At 33.6% G+C, this 9,286-nt stretch overlaps 1 long non-coding RNA gene across 1 annotated transcript; it reads right to left on the bottom strand.

Moving 5' to 3' along the window:
- Positions 1–1,230: 1,230 nt before the first annotated feature.
- Positions 1,231–2,956, bottom strand: LOC145100294 (uncharacterized). The gene is made up of 3 exons (XR_013704952.1): positions 2,298–2,956; positions 2,129–2,215; positions 1,231–1,396 (listed from the first exon to the last, which is right to left on the bottom strand). It is a non-coding gene; the product is annotated as an uncharacterized LOC145100294 (long non-coding RNA).
- Positions 2,957–9,286: the final 6,330 nt, after the last annotated feature.

Raw genomic sequence — 9,286 nt, 5'->3', positions numbered from 1 at the left:
GAACATATAGCTATTTTTTTTTGATTTTTTTAACGAAAAATTAAAATAAATAAATAAAACGAAACTAAATAATAAAACCCATTTAAATGTCGTTCCATGGACGTTCGCCGCACGTGATTAAATCTTCGAGTCTGTATTAGTTACCATGGGCGTGGGTCGCAAGTGAACGCACCACGACAAAGTATTTGGGTTTGACGTTTGTGTCCTTGACGAAATGGGTGATAGAGAATTGTCCTCGTAGTCTTCACCATTTTTTGAGCCCTCATTGGAATATATATATATATATATATATATATATATATATATATATATATATATATATATATATATATATATATATATATATATATATATATATATATATATATATATATATACTAGAAAAGTTTGAGGCCCGTGCAAAACACGACCCATAGAGGGTAATTTGGGTATTTCTTTTACCCTTATCTAAAATATATTATACCAATCACCAAAAAAAGTGAAAATGCAATGCTCTAAATAGGTTGATTTCAATGTACATTGCATAAATAAAAGAAAAGAAAAAAAAAAGTATATTGTCTGTCATCAACATATACATGAAAACCCAATTGCAATTTTCTGATATTATGATTTTTTTCACCTTATGGAAATCCTATCTGCATCATTATTTTTTTTTAGAAAGGGAATTTCCCTAGCGAGGGTTTCCGGGCCAGCTTTCGCGCATCGACTAATCCCCCGCTACAAACATGAGTGCTCTGGAGTCACTGCAGATGAACCTCCATGGCCACAAGGGCTGACACTACAAGGAAATAAGCAATTAGCGGCGACAAAAGTCGCCGGTAAAGGATCGAGAAGTCGCCGCTAAAGCTAATAGCGGCGACAAGTCGCCGGTAAAGAGTCGCCGCTACTGCGGCGTCGCTATTGATCAGATTGTCGCCGCTAAAGACAATTGTCACCGCTAATGTACCTGTCGCCGCTAATACTTCATGTCGCCGCTAAAGACAATGTCGTCGGTAATACTCTTGTCGCCGGTAATAGTGTCACCGGTAGTAATGTTTTTCAATTTTTTTTTTATATATTTGCAATTTTGGGTATAATTTATTCCAAATACTGTTATAATTAATTATATACCAAAAACTACATAACAATATCAAATTAAATACCAAATACTGTTATAATTAATTTAATACCAAAATAAAACAACCAAAAGTTTGATAATTCTAACAAGTAGCAAAGTAAGTTTTACAATTCTAACAAATAGCAAAGTTTGACAAGTATAACATACAAATAAATCTCCTCCCTACATATCATCATCTTCGTTCCCATCATGTCTTCCTTGATTATTCTGTGATTGAAAAAACGAATAAAGCTCCTCCCTACATGTCGGGTCGTTGAGCAATGCCCGAAGATTTTCCAACTACATAATAAATAACAACATATATAAATTATAAGTTAAAATTTCCAACTAGGGACGAAAACACAATTACCAAATGCACATGCATTTTATGATGCCAAAGTACATTGCTATTTTTAAACTAAGACAAAAAAAACAAAGTACATTGTTATTTCTTGCATATGGGACAAAAACTCAAATACCAACGATTTTAGCAAATACTCACCAAAAACCAAAATGACCAAATCAACTTACATTTTATGATGCCAAACTACATTTCTATTTTTAAACTAAGCCAAATAACCAAAGTACATTGTTATTTATTGCATTTGGGACAAAAACATAATTACCAAAGCTTTTAGTAAATCATGATGACCAGCACCTTAATGCCTTTTACTTTTCAAAATTTCATATCGATAGTTTGAAATATTATGCAAGAATGAACAACACAATAATAATAATAATAATAATAATAATAATAATAATAATAATAATAATAATAATCAAACAAATGTAATGTAGACTTTATAACACATGACATATATATAATTAAACTAAAATTTCACATATTTATTAATTTTATTTAGACAAACTACACATATATATACATTGACATATATACAATTAAACTAAAATTTCACATATTTTGACATATATATACATCAAACACACATACATTGACATATATACATTGAGACACCTACAAATATTTTTCAATTAAACTAAAAATTCATAATAAATAGAAGTAAATAGAACCTGTGGTGGTGGAAGTCAATGAAAATAATCCAGTGGTGGCGATAGTCTCGGGTGGTGGTCGGGAACGTAGTAACACAATCAACAAAACTGAAATTGAAATTTTTTTACAATTAACCACTCTAATAAGCATAAAATCGATGTTACAAGACAAGAGGGAACGAAAATTGACCTGAAAATAGCTTGGTGTCGCCGGAAAAGCTTGGGCCTCACCTGGAAATCTTTCTCCACCGGTGGTATCTTCTTTGTGGACAATTTCACCCACCCAAAATTGATAATTCTCACTGGTAGCCCACAATAATCGGTGAAGCAAGATGTAGACGAGAGAAGAGAAACAGGCGAAGGGAGTGAAACAGAAAGAGTAAAAGGAAAAAGATCGAGTTTTTGGGGTTAACTGCGTCGGCCTTTAGCGGCGACACCTTTACCGGCGACAAATTGAGCTTTAGCGGCGACACCTATCAATAGCGGTGACTATCAGGAGGGAATTATTACCGCGTCATTTTTTTATCTTTAGCGGCGACTATTTTGGATCATTACCGACGACAAAAGTCGCCGATATTTCATTTATGCGTTCCACGAGCACCCTAGCCGTTGGATTAGAAAAACGATCGGACGGTTCGTGTTTGCCAAAACGTCAAAGAGCGGATCGGTGTCATTCAGCCTTTAGCGGCGACTATTTTGGATCATTACCAGCGACAAAAGTCGTCGGTATTTCATTTATGCATTCCACGAGCACCCTAGCCGTTGGATTAGAAAAACGATCGGACGGTTCGTGTTTGCCAAAACGTCAAAGAGCGGATCGGTGTCATTCAGCCTTTAGCGGCGACACCAATAGCGGCGACACAGGCCTTTAGCGGCGACGTTTTAATTTGTCGCCGCTAAAGCTCCCTGTCGCCGCTATTGGTGTCGCCGCTAAAGGCTCTATTTCTTGTAGTATGAGTAGTGCCAGGATTTGAAATACCACTTGGATTTCTAATTCAAGGCTTTAGGCACTTGTTCCTTGGTTGCATGCATGTTTCACTTGTTCCTTGGTTGCGTGCATGTTGATCGTTATTGATATGTCCACTTCGTCATTCGATGTGACCTAAGAAGTTAAGTATGAAATAGAAGGATTTGAGACTATAAAAACTTTTTTAGATCCTGAAACTGTCGGAACATACACGTTGCAATCAAATAGATAATTGATGTGTTTTTAGTTAAATGAAAGCAATGTATTGCAACAATCTTGTAAAACCAGGGTTATACAAATATCTTAAGTATGCATTTTGAAGTAATAACCGTTTTACTAATATCATAAGTACTGATAAAGCTTCAAGGTTGTGCATCTACATAGCAAAATATTATTCTAAACATATGAAATACAACAGGTAATGTAACATTTTTTCATTTATTTCTGTCATGTGATAAGTGTCTCATAAGCATATGTAATAAACTAAATTTGATAACTAATAGGTCCACAAATATCCTTAATAAGTTGTATTCACTAATACAATACCCAAAAATAAGTGAAATGTTTATTGAATTTTTTCTCAAAGACACACAGGTGCCAAGCTAAAATCCGAGGTAAAAGAAAACTAATTGCACTTTCACCATTTTAATTCAAAACTCCGGTTACATTACCCAGAAACTAAAACAATAATTAAATAAAAAAATAGATTCTCATACAACTTTAACCATTAACATGTTTAGTTCAAACGTTTGTTAATAATTTAATAAATGAACTTGAACTTGTAAATTATTATATAATCATTGTATGTTGATTATATTTTTTATTAAAATAACAAAGTGATATTTATATAACAATTCAACTTTATACACAAATATTCTTGCTCTTAAGGACATTATAAAACCGACAAGATAATGAAATTAAAGAAACTGATATTGCTCGATTACAATTAAACCAAAAAATTGATTAGTTATATTTATCTTTGTTATTCAAAGAAAGAAATTTTTAATTATGAATCTATAATAATAACATTTAACTTTCTTATGCAAAAAAGAACTTGGGTGGTGATGATAAGGATCCAAGCCGGACAAATTTAAAGCACCCTAAACTTGATGCAGTTGAATACCTCATTAATGATACACCAACGCAGGTTAAACACAAAACCTAGTAAAAGCATTATAACCAATGTTTTAAAAACCGGTTTTTTAGTTGAACCGGTATGGTGACCGATACCCGGTTCAACCGTTAGGTTAACCGGTTTCTATAATTTTCATCTTTTTTTCTATTTTTCTATATATATATATATATATATATATATATATATATATATATATATATATATATATATATATATATCATGAATTTGACATTTACAAGTTTAAACATTAAAAAAACCTATAAAAATAAGTTGGAGATCAATAAAAATACATTAAAATAAAACATAACCATAAGCTTTAGTGTTTTACATCAACCCATATACGTCAAAAAGAAAATAAAATATAATACCGAAACAAAATATAGTTTTAGATGAATAGCAACACATCAAAAAAATTTATAACATTTACCATATGTTTTTATATAGAAAAAAAACTAAATAGATTTGAAAAAAATCACCAAAGTTTATTATGCAAATGGTTCTTTTCCATGTACTTTTATTCGATTTAAGCGGTTCAACCGGTTCATTTTGACCGTTTCAACCGGGTTTTTCAAAAAACTGCCCGATTCAATTCGGTTCAGAAATCAACATAAAACCGGTAATAGTTGAACCGCTTCCTCCTTTGGCTCCCGGTCCAACCGGTTCGACCGGCCGGTTCAAACCGGTTTTTAAAACATTGATTATAACAAAAAGCATAACAAGCAGCATGGGAAATTATAGAAGAAAAAAATGATAACTTACATCAGACAAAGCAATCAGCACAAGATAGTGAGATAAAATAGACTATATCAAAACTCTGGTTATAAATGATCCTGTATGTTTTTGCAAAATTGTTGTGTTCTTACTGAAGTTGTTAATGTCTTCATGATATATGCAGTCTTTTGGGGTCTTAATTGTTAGCAGTTTCTGTTGATGCTCTGGTTGACAACATGACAATATGGCTTCAACTCTCCCATTATGGAATTTAAAAAACTGACCAAAACAATCTGTGGTGTCATAATGGTTAGCAAAAAACATGATTTCATCATCATGTAAGTCACAAAGATCATACAATAGTGGAAAATTAGTTTAGAAGCGAACATAACCAAGAATCCAACATCAGTGAGTGAAGAAGTAGTGTGGTGCATCTCTCATGTGAAGATCATCCAAATATCCCCTTCAAATGGTATACATACAACAAATACTCTTCTTTAAATACTTCATGGTGCAGATTATAGGAAGACATTAAGAATGACATTTGTGATCATATCAATTTTACTTGAATAAAATTAATCTAAATTCCTGAACAACTGGAAAATAATAGCTAATAAATACATGAAAACCATAAGCAGAAGCTTTTTAGGTGATAGGATTGGCAAAAAGTCGACAAAAATGTTGAATTTTTAATATCTAACAAGAAAGAAATGATCAAAATCAATTATGGATATAAATTGAGTGGGTTGACGTTTAAATTCAAATTGCCTGGAAATTGCAAGAGAAAAGATAGTAAATTCTCAGAAGCAGAGTTTTCTCTGCTTTTGGTATTCACAATATAAAGGGTATCAACATCAAAATATTGGATTTTCCCTAAACAACAATCACAATGTAGATAATGAATGTGTAATTATACATACCAGGAGCAAACAAAGTGTCATCAGAAGGAACGATATTGGAAGTCTTCACCCCTTAGATTGTTTCAGTAATATATTCAAAGCAGCTGTTAAACAGGCAGCAGATGAAACTTGAGGCAAGCAGGTGGATTTGACAAATGATGATGAATCCGGTGAATGGATCACTGTGGTGGTCTCGATTAAATGAAAAGGATTCAGATGGTGGATACTGATTAAAATCAATTCCTTTCTTATATTGTAAGGATGTATGGAGAAAAAAGGAAAATAAAAAATTAAGAGGCCAGGTGGAACCAGGGGAAGCAAATACGTACGCTGTAACTTAATAGGAAGATATCATTTTTGACGCAGTATCGACTATACGAGGAAGAATCCTTTAAAAGTTTAATGGAAACGGGAAAGTGACAGTAATCAATTCGCGAAGTCTAACCTTCTTGAAGAATTCGATATGATGAATCAATCCTCAGCAGGTAGAAGATGAATTAGCGAAATCTTTGCTTGCGAAGTTAGAGTTTTTTATGTGGATGATACAGTCGGTGCTCGGTAATGAGGAATGCCGGAAGATCAATCAAATGGGATAGAGATGAAATGGCGATTTGTTGTACGTGAAATTAGGGTTTGTTTATGGATTGATGTCGTTGGTATTATTGGAGAAAGTCGGAGTTGCGGTTAGAGGAGATGGTGAATCGAGTCCGTCTTTGAATATGGAGAATATGGAACGTTAGTGGAGAGAGGAAGAAGATGTGTTGTGGTAAGTTGCGTCGTTCAGGAGTTAGGGTTACGTGAGTGAAGGGGGAAAAGATAGAAACGGTGGTTGGAAACAGGTGTCTATAGCGAAGCGGTGGTGTGAACACGGTGGAGGAGAATACGTGGTGGAAAGACGATGTGATGAATCGACGTTGATGTTATGGTGTCGTTCAGGAGGGAGTCGACGTGGCATCCATTACAATGCGGAAATGTGATTTTTGGGGAGGGAGATAAATAAGCCTTTTATATATATATATATATATATATATATATATATATATATATATATATATATATATATATATATATATATATATAGACAAAACTTCAAAAATGGTCCCTGTGGTTTCTAAAAATATCAAGTTTAGTCCCTAAGTTCAAAAAACCTCACAGATGGTCCCTGTGGTTTCAAAACTTTTAGCAAATGGTCCTTCCGGTTCACTCCGTTAGCTTTTGGCCATTAATTCAGGGGCATTTTTGTCATTTCATTACCCAGGGACCATTTATGAGGTTTTCTATTACTTTTTTTTTAAATAAATAAATAAATTTAATATGCAAGGTCCCACCTCTCTCTCTCCGATGCACCGGTGGAAGAAACAACCACCGGAGATACCAATTTCTGGCCTCCTCTCCGATCACACTCTACCACTTCCCACTGCCCACACACCACCTGCTGCCACCACCGTTTTAGTCGACCAAGCCCCACCACCATAAACCACCACACTCTGCTCCTTCGATTCCTTTTCTATCAAGCAAGTTGACAAACACCCTTGAAAACCTGTTACTGCTTTCCCTTTTCCTTCCGTGTTGTGAACCACTAAAAGCAAGAAAAGCCAACAGTAGGGCTGCCACCCACTCCCACAAAACCGCCACCATTCCACCGTTGATCTTCTTTCAATAAACCACCCACACAACCTCCAGCCACCTGTTGTTGCTTCTCCATATCCCTTCTTGTGGAACTCGCTGGAACAGAAACAGAAATAGAGCAGCAGAAGGATACTAGAGCAGCCCCCAGCTACATACCGCCACCATCGTTTTGTTGTTGCTGGTAAGCCATCGCCACCTCTGCCATCTTGAATCACATTGTCGAGACTTGTTGATTTCAACTGAGACCAAGAGACCCAACAAAGGGTCCCGATTTCCTTCTTGTGCATCTTGAAATCGCGATCAGTTAACCAAAGAGACCCAACGATGGGTCTCGATTTTTGTTGAATCTCAAACCTGCAAATCACGATAGGTAACGAATCAGGTTGAAATTAGGGGTGGGTTCTTGTGTTCACTGTATAGTTTAGGGATGAACGGACTTTTTTTGCCACATATTCCCGTTTGATTTTGGGTTTTTGAGATCCATCTGTATATGAATCGTTGTAGAACCCTTGTGATGCCTCTAATTGCGTTACATGAACCTGAAATTGGAGCTTTGACTACAATTTCAGGATCTCCTTCCAATATATCATAGATCGGTGTAGTAGAACAAAGATTTGAATCGACAAAAGGCCCTCTCAAGATTGAAGGTCGTTGGTTCACTTAAAAGGAAGATGAACGGCGGCCCATCTGGTTTCAGTATGTATTTTCTACCAATTTCTTTGAAATTCCCTTTCTTATTGCTAATTTGAATCAGTTGTTTATAATTCTTTTGCTGATTGATCAGATAATGCTCTGATCATTAGAACCTTTGTCATTGCGTGTTGTGTGTTCACGATCGTGTTTGGGATCCAAGGTTGTTCAAAAAAGCTCGGATTGTCTTATCAGGTGTGCAATTTGAGGAGCTCCTTCGTTTTTTGCAGATGAAGTCACAAACGAGAGAGAGAGAGAGAGAGAGGTGGGACCTTGCATATTAAATTTATTTATTTATTTAAAAAAAAGTAATAGAAAACCTCATAAATGGTCCCTGGGTAATGAAATGAAAAAAATGGCCCTGACTTAACGGCCAAAAACTAACGGAGTGAGCCGGAAGGACCATTTATTAAAAGTTTTGAAACCATAGGGACCATCTGTGAGGTTTTTTGAACTTAGGGACTAAACTTGATATTTTCGAAAACCACAGGGACCATTTTTGAAGTTTTATCGTATATATATATATATATATATATATATATATATATATATATATATATATATATATATATATATATATATATATATATATATATATATATATATATATATATATATGGTTAGGTTAATGTGACACGGCCTAATTTTGTGAGACCGTGAGACGCATTTTTTTATTTATTTTATTTATTTTTATTTTTTTTAGTTAATTCAAGTTCCGAAAATAATATTAAAAAAAGAATTTTTTGATTTTTCCATTTATTTTGCATTTTAAAATTATTTTTAGAATATGTGCAGTGTAATATTCTATTTAGAATATTTCACGCATATTTAAAAAAAATAGTATTTTTTTTTATTTTTTTTAGTTAATTCAAGTTCCGAAAATAATATTTAAAAAAAGAATTTTTAGATTTTTCCATTTATTTTGCATTTTAAAATTATTTTTTAAAATATGTCAGTATAATATTCTATTTAGAATATTTCACGTATTTTTCGAAAAAAAAGGATTTTTTTTATTTTTTAGTTAATTCAAGTTCCGAAAATAATTTTTAAAAAAAGAATTTTTGGATTTTTCCATTTATTTTGCATTTTAAAATTATTTTTAGATTTGGTCTCACGGTCTCACAAAATTAGAATGGTCTCAAATGAAC

The sequence above is a fragment of the Lactuca serriola genome, chromosome 4 (genome assembly GCF_051521515.1).
Source record: "Lactuca serriola cultivar US96UC23 chromosome 4, Lser_US96UC23_V15, whole genome shotgun sequence".
NCBI lineage: Eukaryota > Viridiplantae > Streptophyta > Magnoliopsida > Asterales > Asteraceae > Lactuca > Lactuca serriola.
The sequence above is the reverse complement of the archived record's forward strand: the minus strand, read 5'-3'. Positions and strand labels throughout refer to the sequence as shown.